We start from the raw sequence: 14,185 nt of genomic DNA on the forward strand, positions 1-14,185 counted from the left end.
TTATTTCGTTTTTGTCTGCCGTCTCCCGTAATATCACGTTGCACAAAAGTAACTGCATAATTTCGTTCGGATATATGATGACGAAAGCGATCCGCCCATCGAAACAATCGAGAAAGAGACGGAGAGAATGCGACGTTAGCCGGTTGTTAGCACCGATGTAATTTAATGTAAACGAGAGAAGAGTTGGAAAATATAATTACGGTCGAATAAAGCGTAACCTTATGGAATCAAAGTATTTATCATAATTAAAGAGTTATTTAAGTCGAAGCGAATCTATTTACGTTAACATCAACGTTCAGATATTCTCAGATATCTACTTTATGTATGCAAGATAATAATTACTATTATTTTCTGTTATTTAAAAACAGTAGCAGACATCAGTAACCTAGTTGGATTAGAAAAATAGCGAGATAAACGTTAGAAGGTAAATTATTTCGTAACGCTTTTCTGAATGTATTGTATTGAATAACATTTTATTTTTTCACAATTATTCATGAGATAAGAATATTTTCAATAACGAAATAATTAACCTTTTAACGTTTATTGCGCTACTTTTCCAGTCCAACTGAGTTACTGGTGTCTGCTACTGTTTTTCAAAGATTTTTGGGCTCTAAAAATCTAAAAAAAATGTTGACACACTTTTTCAACGTTCCAGAATACGATTTCACAATTGTCTGCCCCGAAACGTTGTTCACTTTTCTTTTGTACGTGACTAAATTTGAGGCAGAATAATTCAAAATTCAAAATTTACTTTATGTTCAATTGAAATGCGTAAAAGGGAGACCGAAGGACGTTTCAATTTTTTAAACATAGATAATTGACGCAGTGTTCTTTTTTACGATTCGTTTAAAAAGCTTTGTCTAAGGGGCGCATCCATATTTTACGTCGTAACTCACGAATCAAACAAACGGAACGACCGTGATACAAAACGTGTACTTGGTTCGCCCGCTCATTCGTTCACCTGCCGCTCATTAGAAGCCTTATCGCTCATTAATCCATATAGCAACAGCGTTACGGCTCTCGTGTCGTTCGTTGCCTTGCTTCTTCATCCGCCTCCTCTCTCTCTCTCTCTCTCTCTCTCTCTTCTCTATCTCTCTCTCTCTCTCTCTCTCTCTCTCTCTTCTCTATCTCTCTCACCCGCAATTACAAGTATACTTCCTGGACTCGTCACCCTAACTTGAGGCTGTTAGGGGTGCGAACGGCAATTATGGTTTCTCGTCTTGATACAAGGTATTAACGAGTCTGCGAGAAGGGTTGTCGGACGCGTTATTGCAAATCTTTCCGGTTCAGGTCAGTGCCAATGACAACAAAAAGATATACTAGTCTTAGATCGTCTTAGAATGATATTTCTTGGACAGATTCCGTAATTAATTCGATGTATTTTATCTCATATAACGAAAACTTTGAGCTAGCAAGAACTTCCAAAGCTTCTCGGCAGTTGGATTAGTCCGAAATGTTCTATGGAATCCCAATTGTTGTTGAATTTATTGAAACGATCTTTACTTCAACAAGTAAAGCTAAAGATGTAAAATACATAGATATATTAATTAATAATTAATAAATTGCCAGCTTCTATCTCTTGAAACATATTCTCGCACGTCGTAAACGAGCGTGATTGTTTGTAATCTTTGAAATCAATTTCTTTTCATCTAAATTGAGCTAGAGTCGGCGAGATAATTCGACAGTATCACATGTTTCTACTTGAACGCAGTCATTCCGCTGTCTTTCAATCTCTACCCCGCCGCGTCGATCGCATCAACAGCGACGTTTACAGTAATGTATGCAGTCAATGTGTCAAGAGCTGCCTGACTGGCTGCCGACGGTTATCCCCGGCGTTGTTAAGTCCATTTAAATCCACGGTTACGCGACAGCTGGCGTAGGTCAGTATCATTATCTCGCGAGAGGAACGAGAGTGAAACGGCGAATCGATAAACGCGGATGTACGGGACATTAATAAACATGAAGAGGCGAGCGCGAGCGAGCGATCGAGCGAGCGAGCGAGCGAGCGGGTCGGCAGACCCTCCGCCGTCTCGTCAGCTTCTTCTTCGCGGGCCAACTTTTTCCTCGTTCTTTGCAGAAAGAACTGATCGGATTTCTGTAAAGCAATACCACTGCCACAGAAACCTCTCCGCCGAGATATATTATAAATACGAGAACGATCAGACGCGCCTCCCCCCTTCGCGCTGTTAATTCAAACGGAATTTGAAATCAAATTCTCTCTCTTCGTCTCGAATGCGGTGCACGGCTATCCCCCGTCTTTGTAGCGAGTCGGTTTTTACGTAGGCAAAGTGGAGAAAGCGAACAACTATCCGGCAACAAAAAGCGAAAGCAAACGCTTTCCTTCGATTCATCTGTGTTCATCAGCGACTTTTAACATTCGATAAAGCATTTAATACTTCGAGACCGAGCTTACGTCAGAGCTACGAGATAACATACCGAATAAAAAAAAACGTGCGTGTCGCGTCACGTTGCGAGATAACAAACCACGGAAAAACAAGGAAAGCCAATTACTGCGAAAGTACTAATACGCGCGATGTCGGCTCGCGCCGTACGTTTTTCGCAGTATTTGACATGCGATACCTCGAAAACAGCCGCCTCATCTCGAGTGTCGAACGTAAGATTTAATCGACCACGATGTTCGCGCACAGCGAGCGAAGGTGCGAGAAGGACGGGGAGAACACCCACCACGCAACGTCTATACGCCCGCGCCGGTACGCGGGCTCCTTGCACGCGGGCAAGGAGCCGGCAACTTGTTAATTATTAATCAGCATGTTTAATTCATATTGCGCGCGCCAGCTGTTTGTTTCCTTGATGCGCGCTAAGGTCTCGTACTTACTTATGGCAACGCTTAAACGTTACCGCGGGTAAGCAATGCACTCTGGGTGCTTAGGAATTCCTTTCCCCCGCCTCCACCTCTTTCCGCTCCCACACCTGTGACTTTTTCTTTTGTCTTTTCCTCACCTTCCCGCGTCGTTCTTTCAATGCAGAAGTCTACGGCGCTACATACCAGGCATGCATACTGCAACGTGCACGCATCGCGCGACGGCAAGGTCGTTCCCGTCAACATTGGCGACGTACAACGCGGCACGCTCGATTCGATTCATCCCTCTTCTTCAAAATATTTTATCACACAAATCCATCAAATTCTAATTTCGAAATTGATAGGAACTTGAACTTCGAATAACGATTTATTTTCATTTAGAAAAACTTTATCTAAAAAATCGATTGCGTGAACAATGTTAACATTGAACCTTTATATAATAATAATTTAATGTCAAATACCAGTACGCGCTGATGAACGTAAAACCGTTGTACAATAGTCGAGATACATTAAATCAAAATATACGCGCGAGAATGTTAAAGTTGAAAATTATATAATATCTCAAATTTGATTATCTCAAAATTAATAATGACGCAAGCATCTTAAAAGCATCTTGAATTTTTACATTACAATCGATAACCTTTGTGGCAGTAGTTTATTAATAAGTTTCATATTCTTTTTATCTTAAGACGGAGCACAAGAATGATAAGCGAATCGCGTAATTACCTAGCCTTCTCGCGAAGAAAAACCGACGAACGCTTCTCGATGACAAGGAAAATTCTCAATAATTCGCCGAGATAGCGAACCTGAGCTCTTTCGAAAGTTATTCCAGAGACATGCGACGATCGATGTATCGCCGCGTGTATCAGCGGCTAACGTTCGGAGCGTGTGCACGGCATTTTATGTATCATTCCGGGAGGGGTGGCTTCATCTCCGTCTCTCGCTCCTGCTTACCACCCCGCGCACTTTTTCTCGACGCGCAACGGGGGTGTTTATGGGTTTATTATACGACCGATTCCGTCCGCTCGGCCGTTCATACACGCGCACGCGACAAATATGTACGTGCACGTCGGCATATGATTCAGTGCGTGTAGGCGCGTGTGTGAGGATCCGTTGTGGATCGGGCGCGTGCGAGGTCCTTCCTTCCCTCTAGGACCACCACAAGCGGCGTCTATAACGCGTGCGAGACCATAAAAAAATATCCGTGGAGTGAAAATAAATCTAACCTCGGGGCCGAGAGAGAGAAAGAAAGACCAGTCGACCGGCCGCGTTCCCTTAACGCGAGGTAATAGAAACGAATGGCCGTAAGAGGCGGAGGAAAGAAGTATATGCGGCAGCGTACGTGGAAAAAACGACGCCGGGACTTCCCCGACGACGTCGCGACGGAATTTCTACTCTATTCAGTTTGTAACGCCTCGTTAGTCCGACGATATTCCGCGCATATCGCGCTCGTTTAATGTGCACGTGAGGCCGCGTCAAGGCGTTTAAGCAAAAGGTGCTTTGAAGGTAAAAGTACGTTATAGTCTCGTATCAAGTATACAAATATACGAGTGTTGAATATACAAAGTGTTCCATATTCCATATTTTATATCTTATGCAAGATTGAAAGAGTGAGATAGTGTAATTTCAGTAAAAAAATAAAATAAAATAAAAATAAAAATAAAAATAAAATGTTTTGATAAATAGAGATCGAGATTTATTTTCTTTATCTTAAAAATCTAACTTTTGAATTTCTTGCTTCATTGTCAGTGCTGTATCGTTAACAAGGCTAAGGACGATCTACGTTTCGTCAAATGTTATTACGGAGAATACGAGCAAATCCATCTGTCACGTAAAAGACATTAACTCGAGCGCTCTTACCGTGTATAACCACGGAACACGTACAGGATCGTCGAGTCGCAATGAAGCCCCCGCATGTTCTATACATAAGACGGCACCCAGTTTCCACTATCTTCCCCCAACTGGGCCGAGAAAAAGGGAAAATGTTATTGAAAGATCGCAGGTCGGGAAGCAGGAAGGCGGGTAGAGGGACACGAAGAAAGATAACCGCGAGGGTAGAAAGAGGAGCGTAAGAGGGACGCGCGGATGCCGAAGACAAGAGAAGGGAAGAACGGTGGGTTTACCGCAGAGCGGTACCACCCTTAGCGCGGTCTGAGTTCATTGCGCGAGTCATCAGTATCCATAAGCGATGAGTTACCCTCCGCTCTCCCTCGCCCTCTCTGATCTCTCTCGTCCTCTTTCTCTCCCATCGCGCGGTGGTGCAACCCCGTCGATAGAAGAGGAAGGTTAGGATCGGGGCACCTGGTTCGCTTGTTCGACGCGCCTCGCCGCAGCTTCTCTCCTCTCGGCTGGATGGTCGAAAGGATGGCGGGGCCACCGTCGTCGGAGAGAAGGACGAAGGCCGAGGACGCGCGGCTGGCGCTGCTAGTGGTGGTGGTAGTGGGTGGTTGATTTTCTTAGGTCAACGTATAATCAAGCCACCGAGGAGAGGCACACTACAGAGGGAGAGGGATAAAGAGAAAGAGGGAGAGAGAGATAGAGCACGGACAGCTATCGTCCTAGACCAATCCCCGGGCGTCGCCGGCGAACAGCCCCCGAAAGCGGGGGCGAGCCAACCGGTGGCTCCACTTCGAGGAGAAGGAACCTTCTCGAAGGAATCTTCCGCATGGAGGTACTACCTTTGGATACTCCGCTCTCCTCTTCGACGAGAGAATACACTCTCTCTCGGTAGAGCCGCGTCCGTAAACCACCCAACCCTCGCCCTCGTCCTCGCCAGAAACGCCATCCCGAACAACCACGTCTGCGATGGCTCTTACGTACTACGTGGTTACGGCTAAAGTTAATAACGGATAGTCCGTTGGTGCACGCTACGACGATTGAATTAAACGAGCAGCCTGTCTCATCCCCGAATATACGCTCGACTACTGTGCGCGGTCTCTTTCGGAATGATTAGATTTCAGAAAGTCGACTCTGCTTGATTGTGTTAGGGAGGAGATATTTCACTCGGAAGATATCACTGGAAACGGAGATCTAAGACATGCTTTACCTTTCTAAGCGCCAAGTTATTCGTGCTTTTGTGTCTGCTCTCGAAATATCTGTTTGTCCTTCGAAATCATTCCAAATTCTTTTTTAATATTTTTTTATTACACACACATTATAAAATATATTTTGAAATACTTAAAATATCGGAAGTTTCACATATAATATAATTCTTAAATACATTTTAAGAAATTTCAGCAGTTTCCAAACCATTTTGAAATTGTTCGAACATACGATCTTGTTTTTAATTCATATGAATTAAATATTTTGCAATGTCAATTCTAACTCACATCCATTCTACCACTCACAAACTCGTGACAGCAATCCGAACGTAAACGACTTGAGACGTCGCTTCGAATTTCGTGTCGCGTACAGGACGAATGGATATCGGTTGATGAGACCGACTGATCCGAAAGAGAAAACAGAAGAGACGAGAGACTCGCGAAAGGGGAAAGGGGCAGAAATAGCCAGACGGCCAGCGGTCCCGGAACGTCGAAAGTCCGTGTTCTTGAAGGCAACGGGGCGAAATGGAAAAATTGCCTCGATGTAAAAACATGAGAATCGCTTCTCCGCCGTCCACACTCAATAAAACGACCTCGACCTAAGAGATACGCGGTCCACTGTGCCGCACATATATATGTAGAGGAAGCACTCGCGCAAACACACGGGAGAACGGCGTATACCGAGCGAAAAATATACACGACCACACAGACTCGTGCGTCCACTCGAACGGCTTCCTTTTGCAACATGGTGGAGGAAACGAGAGCATGAGGGAAAGGACACGCGAAGAGCCAAGCGGGAAGAGGGAAGGAAGCAGTAGCATCCACATCCAGTCGAGTGGTCAGCTATCGAAACCTCCTACCCGTTGCCAATCCGTCCCACCCCCTCCGCCCCCGGGAGACCGGCTCCATCGACCAATAATAAAAAATATACGAGATCTGTTCGGGCTCACACGGACGCAACCGACCGGCACGCCGATCTACGTAGACGTAGGCGAATTATACTTCGAGGCCGGTTCTAAGTGATCGCATTTCCACATAGACGAGCTGCCCCGATACGATATGAAAGACTGCCCGGTGCCGTTATTGCCGCGTAGCGAGGGGCTGAGAAAGGCCATCGCGTCGGCGGGGGGCGCCATGAGATCCGAAACGGAACATTATCGAGTCGGATATTTTCTTTTTTTTTCTCGGGATCTTTATGATTGCCGCTTGCGACGTAGAAACGCAGAAAAAATGGAAAATTATACAATTTATAGTAAAAAAAAAAAAAAAAAAATGTTATCAAATGCGTGGCAATTCTGCGAACGTGCTAAAGTATTTATCGAAGATGCAGTTTCTAAAATTTATCCGAGATATTCTCTCTCTTCCAATTGTTTATTATTTTTCATTATGAGTATTTTCTAATTGCTTAAATTCTCTTTTCAACTTTCATAGTTATAAAAGACAAATGTATAATTTTTCTTATATTAAAAATACGGTAAAACATATCCTCGTAATGATTGAAAAAAATATACGCGTTTAATATTTTAAATTGTTTCGAAAGAAAATTTATTAGAAAGAAAATGTAAAGTATGTTTTCACTGCGAGTAACGAGCACACACTGACGTGATAGTAGCAAAAGTACTTCCCCGAAGAGCGCAAAACAGTTACACGAAATCTATCACCCTTTGTGGTCCTGACGCCCCAGCGGGGCCAAGTTAACGGAAGAAAGATGATCCATTCGTCATAATATAAAAATGGCCGTGACAGCGTTATCTGTGGCCATTTCCTGCAGTCGTAGCGCCGATTCCCCGGGCTCACTTGTCACTATGCCGGAGGTAATGATCATTACTGAGGGTTTCAACCCTACGCGTGGTACAGAGATATACGAACCCCGAAGAAGAAAGTAGAGGATCGCGTAAGCAGAGAGAGATCGTCCCTGTCAAAAAGAGAAGTTGAAAGAGAAGACGGTAGGAGAAAGAGAGCGGGATGCAGGGCGGAAGGGAGTTGCGGGGTACAAGCGGGGATGGAGAGCAGAAGACGATGATATAGACTGTGTTCTCGACCCTGCCTTTGCCTCCTCTGCGATCTCCCGGCTACCCACCCCACAGAAGGGTGGAACAAGATGGCCGCTGGTAGGACTTCCCGGCCCAGGTCGGGTTTATGTGTCGTAATAAATGGTAATTTAAAACAGCGAGAACTAACAATTTCTTTCTTTATTTCTTCCCCAATGCTCCGCGCTCAAGAGCGCCCACGACGAACGCGTTCACCCAACCGAGTGCTACGAACACACACACACACACACACACAGACACTCCGTGCAAACACACGTACACGCGCGTACACACCGGGGGGCACCGCTCGCACCTAGAGAGGTAGAGATCTTTCCGAAGGTGGTAAACGAGAGGCAGACGCAGCGAGGTCTGAGAGGATAGGGTGCTAGAGCACAGAGCTACAGGGGTGGAAAAGGGGCATGGTGGTAGTGGCACTTTCGTCGGGATATACCCAAGCCAAGAAACCGTGAACCAGCCAGTCAGCCAAGCAGCCCACGTAATATAAAGAGATATGTGCCGCGGAATGGCATTACCATTAGGAGATATAGTTTAGCGGAGGAGGCAGCAGATGAAATGAGATACTGCGGCTGAATCATGCATGAAGCGAAGAAGGTGCGATTCACCGTTCTCTTTTCGCTCGACAGTTCCCGTACACGCGTTTGCCTGCATGTATACACGCCCACGCGTGTGTGCGTGTATATACAAACCGAGAGAACATCAAGGTGATCTCCGTTTCGCCCCCCCCCCTCGGCCGCGGATTTTCTCCGTCAACTTTCCCCGTCTTTTCTTACGCTTTTCTCTTTGCCACCTTGGTCGGCTTCCCGATCTTCACCTCCCCCCCTCTCCGCTCCTCCTCCTCCCCCTTTCTCTCCCCCACCCTTTCTTGCTCTCTTCCTCATCCCTTTGCCGACCCTCCGTCTCCTCCTCGTGCGGACTCGATGAGAAAAGTGAATATGCTACAATATTCAAATGGCAGCCGCGCGACACTTTATTAAACGCGCTATTTGCATCGCCGCCAACATCCCCCGCACGCCTCCCCTTTCTATCGCCCGCTCCCTCTCTGCATCGGCCGACGGTCGACGATCCTTTTTGGTTGCCGACCAGACAGAGACGAGCACGTTGCTCGGTGCCTGATTAAAAACTCGCCAGCGAAGCCGTCGTTGTGATAGCGGCACGTTACGCTCCGCATGCTGAAAGCATTCGGATCGAGAGTATCGTTTTTCTATCGCCGTCGTAATCGAAATCAGTAAAATCTTAAAATTAATATAAAAAAAAGTTAATAAATTTCAAATATAAAAATAATTAAGTTCTTGTAAAATGACTATTAAAAATTAAATAGTTTTAATGTTGTATTATCCAAATATTTTTTACAATAATTTTAGAGTAAAAAAGGTACGCAGTTTAAAAAAAAAAAAGATTGTAAGATTCATTATTATGAGAGTCGTAGTGCATGCAGAGATACTAGGAGAGTATTCGGGCAGACTATCCCCGTAATTCTTCGCAGGGCAGCCTGGGGCGCACAGGCACACATTATGCTAATTTGTCTTTTAATCTCGTGGCACCACCGGTGCGTCTTCTCTTTTCGTTCGGAGAGGGAGGCTCGTATCCCCCCCGACTAATACCAGAATACAATCTGAGAGCGTGCAAGCGTGCTATTTACTTTGGAGAACATGAGTGGCTCGTACCTATCACAACAATACTGTTTCTGTTGAGAATCTTAAGGGTAGACACGCGTGATTACGAGAATAGCAGGGCCATATCGAACGGAAACGAAACGACGTTAAATTTTCCCGAGTATATAAATTCGTAAAAATATCTTCTTCCATCTTCTGTCATTTTATTGTATCCACAGTACATTACTACAATATTCTTGTCGGAACTTCCGACGAGAGGTGAAACATCCAGTATTTCTCACCAAATTCGTACTGGCGCAAAAGCGAAAACTCGACCTGCGGGCGAGAGAAATTCTAGCGAGCGCGCAGGTTGAAGGGCAAAAAAGCATCTCCGAAGAAAGAAACTCGGAATCACGACGCGAATGAAGTAGGCGGGAGGACCAGATGGTGGTGGCCCACGACGGCGGTAGTGGGAGCACTTATGCATTTATGCATTCATATTTCCGCGGTCTTCGTTCTCGAGACGAACCGTAAGACGACGACGACGTCGCCAACGTCGGTTGTCGTCGTCGTCGTCGTCGTCATAGGAGCGCCCGAACCGCAACGGTGCTCCGCGCCATCGAGGAAGAGGAAAGGTAGGGAAACGAAAGAGGTGGGCGTAAAGTTGCTTCGGAATAATAATACACGCCGGCGCCCGCGCGAGCTCCGCTCGCAGGAAAAAATCTGAATATATGAAACGTAATGACAGAGTGTGTACGCCTCCGCGGAGCGTTCGCCAGATTCGGGATGGCCGTCTCGGAAAGAGCAAAACCGCAGGAGCGCCGATGAACGTTCCTCGATTTCGTTATGGTATCAGCTTAGTTTGCAAGATGCGACTACAAGATATTTAACTCATAAAAGGAAAATCAATTATATAAAGGAAACTATTATATTCGAAAAAGAAAAACAATATTTGAAATACTGATTAATTAATGATGTAGCTTCAGCAAGCAGCAACTACGCTGTTTAAATTAATTAGATCTTTGGAAGCCTCAAATTTTGAAAATTCGAATAAAGAAGTCGCGCGAAATACGTGTTTCGTATTCTTGTTTTCCGAAACAATCGCACATCGTTTCGCAATTCTAGAGATCTTTCGCATCTCTTCGATTTAAAATCTACTCAATGTCGTAAACGATGGTGATGGTGACCGTCGAAGGACGTGGCTATCGAGACCTGACTAAAAAGGACGACGGCGACAGAGAACAGTTGGCGACGCCGATGGCGTAAGGGTAGGAAGGTAGATGGATGAAAGGAAGGAAGGAAGGAAGGAAGGAAGGAAGGAAGGGCGCCGTCGTAGCCCGGGTACCCGTGGCTCCGCCTATCGGCGCGCCGCCTCGCGGTGGTGAATACATTTAGCCTGGTTAGTTTACAAATGAATACAGCGATTGAAGCAACTTATAATATCAATGTACCTCCGGCCGTCTTGCTCGCACGCCGTGCGCCACCCCTTGCTAGCATCTCACTTCCACCCACTCTCTCGCGGGGTTCCATACAGAATGGCCATATTAACTTGATAATTAGCTCGGTTATACGACTTGCAGATGAGGAAAGACTCGGGACGGACGTCGGCTACCCCTACCAGGAGTGGTGCCAGTGTTCCTTGCTCTGCTCCCTATGCTATGCTCGACTCGGCCCGGCTCCTCGTCGCTCGTCGGATGGATATAGAACCCTTAGTTCGTATTCCTCTCCCTGTCTGCTAGGAACCCCGCCGTGGTTCGTCTCGCAGCCGGTAAATCCGACGACGTCGTCGTCGTCTTCGTCGTCCTCGAGCTTGTAATCGCGCTCGTGATCTCGAGACACGTCTTACGGAGTACCGATCTTTCAGTGAGTTTTCAAAGTGTCACTATCCTTACCCCACAAGTGACAGGGTTAATCTAGGTGATCACGTGTTCGAGCATGCGATCGCGATCACGTGCCATGAGATTTCTCAAGAGCCGTACGGCGAAGTCGACGTTTGCCGTTTTCTTATCAACAGGGTCCTAATCAGGCTGTGATGGTCATGATAAAAAGGTATGTTTTCTGATCAGGATCAAAAAGTTGTATTAAAAACGTAGAAATACCGATACGTCGCCTCGACCGTTGATCTACGAATCACAATCGTCAGGCGACGACCTTCCTCCGACGTCATCGGATCAGGTGATGAGAAAGCGAGTGTGCGTGTGCTAGGTGGCGCCTTGAGGACCCAAAATGGCCGCACACCGAGCTAGGCGAAAAACGATATCTCGCGCGCGCGTTTCGGAGTCGAAGCGGCGAACCGAGTCGAGCCGAGCTGAGCTGAGCCGCGCCGCGCCGCGCCGCGCCGTGCCGCGAGCCCCGTGAGGCCCTCCTTGAGGACTTGGCTGAAGGCCTCTTCGTCCACTGCGCGCGATGCGAGAATATAAACTACAAGATACGCGTGTACACCGGCGCATTCCGGGAGATGACTGGCATTGAGAAAGCTCGCCTTTGGTACCGCGCCTGATCGCTCACTCGCTCGGGTACTCGCCTCACCGTCTACGAACGGAATGTAGAGGACGTGGCGGCCATATTAGGCCTCACTTCTCTCTTTCTCCTTCCATTCGCCTCCTCTTTTCTTATCTTCTGGTGCCTGTCCTTCCCTTTCCACTTCCTTCGTCCTAGTCATTTCATTTTTTCTCTCAATAATTTATTTACGATAAATGCAAACAAGTGCCAAGCGATATGCACTTGACTCTCATCCGTCATTCGAAAGGCGAGGTCAAAGCAGAGAAATCAAAGCAATCGAATAGATTTTTCGGTGAATATCACTCAATCGTTGTAATTAATTCCATCGTCGACTTACTTTCCGTAAACACGAACGAACAGTACCCTCATACGCAACCTTGACGTTCAAAGATGTATCGCGTGCGTTTGTTTTATGCTTTCTCCATTATGAATGCCATTGCTGGCAAATTTCTCTGAGGTATGAAGATTTCTTAATCATTTCGCGTGCAACGTTTTGATTTAGCGGCGCAATATGAAGGAAACGAGGAGAAAACATAGTTGTGCGTAGATAAATTATCTTACTCTCGTTAATGTTACACGTATATCGCTAATTCAGCTTATGCGGTTACATATTAAACGCCGCAGAGCTGTCAACAACTTAATTTTAAATTCAAATACTTTTATTCCCCACGTTCTGTCATTCTAATGTCGCATCAGATTTAACGGGTAAAGATTGATGTTGTCGCAAAATTGTTACTAAATCGCATTATTGTACGACTGTAAAGTTTATTTCAAAATCAGAAAACTCGTAACTTCGCAGACGTTTAGATTTATATACGCCGCTTTCATCCGCTCGCGCCTTTGATCGTAAACAATCGCTCTCATTTTCTCGACATCAAGCTCTATGGCGTCCGCTGTAAAATAATAGCCGCGAAACCGTCCTATCGCGAAACGTACGAACGATAGCACAAGAAGGCGGAGGAACGTCGGAGGCGGACTCGGTAACGTTTTTATGTACGTGCCGTCACGTACGCGGCGCAGTTTTTTTTTACTGGAATCAAATCTAAATAAAACGGCGAGTTCGTAATACGACGATACACACGGACGTCGCAAACTGTTTCTATGGCGGTGCCTATAAGATACCGCCGTGTTTTATCGTTACTTCAACGTTTCGTCGACTGCCGTCGGCGCGCCGTCTGTCGCGCTTGTTACATGCGCTCAAATCGATCAATCAACTCCATTTTCACTTTATTTCGTTTAATCTAACAAGATTAATGTAATGGAGATTAGAAGAAAATTAGAGAATAAATAAAAAAAATTTTAGACACCGAGAAGCCTCGATAATTTTCAGAAAAATATGAAAGTATTAAAGTAGGTTCTATAAATCTCATTTATGTCTCTAAAAACAATAAATATTTTATGATACAAATGTAATCGATGTAACTATAAAATTATTATCAAATAAAATAATTTGTGATTTTCTATAAAAAGTTATTCTAAGAAGTATCTACAATAAGGAAATTTTTAGATTCGTTTCTTACAATGTACCAAGAGTGTGTGTAACGACTTAAAAATACCGCTGCATTGCTATCAACACCGAGTACGAGCTCTACTTACAATTGGCCGACGCGACGCGAACGCGGCGTTCGCGAGACTCTCGATTACGGCCTCGGCGGTAATCGGCGTCACGTTGCACGCGGAAAACGAGTTTTCACGGGCGATAAATTCAAGGATAGCGTGAGCGCGCGACGAGGACCCGGCCCAGGGTACCACAGGGTGTATACGGCAAACAACACCTGCCGCGACTCGCAGTGTGGGTGCCGCGAGGAGGGTACAGGGAGGCCCGACAAAAGTAATGTATGCACCCTTGTACGTTGTACAATGGAAACTCCGAGAGAGCGGAGCCACCTGAGCCTGCAGGCGGGCTCCCGAGCGTCATTCGGGCCGGCTGTTTGCAACCGGCGACGCCGCGCGCGCGGCACCGCTAATTATTCGCGTAATTTCTCCCGTCGGGACGCCAGCCACGTGAGAATATTATTACCCTATTATTGTTACTTTTATCGTCTATGCTCGAGAGAGAGGAAGAGAGAGAGAGAGAGAGAGGACGTCGATAATCGTGGGCTCTGGTATCTCACGTCGGTCGACGTAACGTTACGCGCTCCGTGGCTACTTGTTGTGCGACCGACGCCGCTAATTATT

General features: G+C 46.0%; 1 protein-coding gene across 5 annotated transcripts in view; it reads left to right on the plus strand.

The window, feature by feature from the left end:
- LOC120359156 overlaps nucleotides 1–14,185 on the plus strand; it is a 159,712-nt gene that overhangs the window by 71,330 nt on the left and 74,197 nt on the right. The window contains exon 1 of one of the 5 annotated variants that reach the window (XR_005575975.1): nucleotides 466–11,554. The exons of 3 other annotated variants lie outside the window; for them this stretch is intronic. The gene's annotated coding sequence lies outside the window, so the exon portion shown is untranslated. Of the gene's footprint in view, nucleotides 1–465; nucleotides 11,555–14,185 lie in introns of those variants that run through there. One more of the 5 variants, XR_005575974.1, reaches the window with a different exon arrangement.

The sequence above is a fragment of the Solenopsis invicta genome, chromosome 12 (assembly GCF_016802725.1).
Source record: "Solenopsis invicta isolate M01_SB chromosome 12, UNIL_Sinv_3.0, whole genome shotgun sequence".
Classification (NCBI taxonomy): domain Eukaryota; kingdom Metazoa; phylum Arthropoda; class Insecta; order Hymenoptera; family Formicidae; genus Solenopsis; species Solenopsis invicta.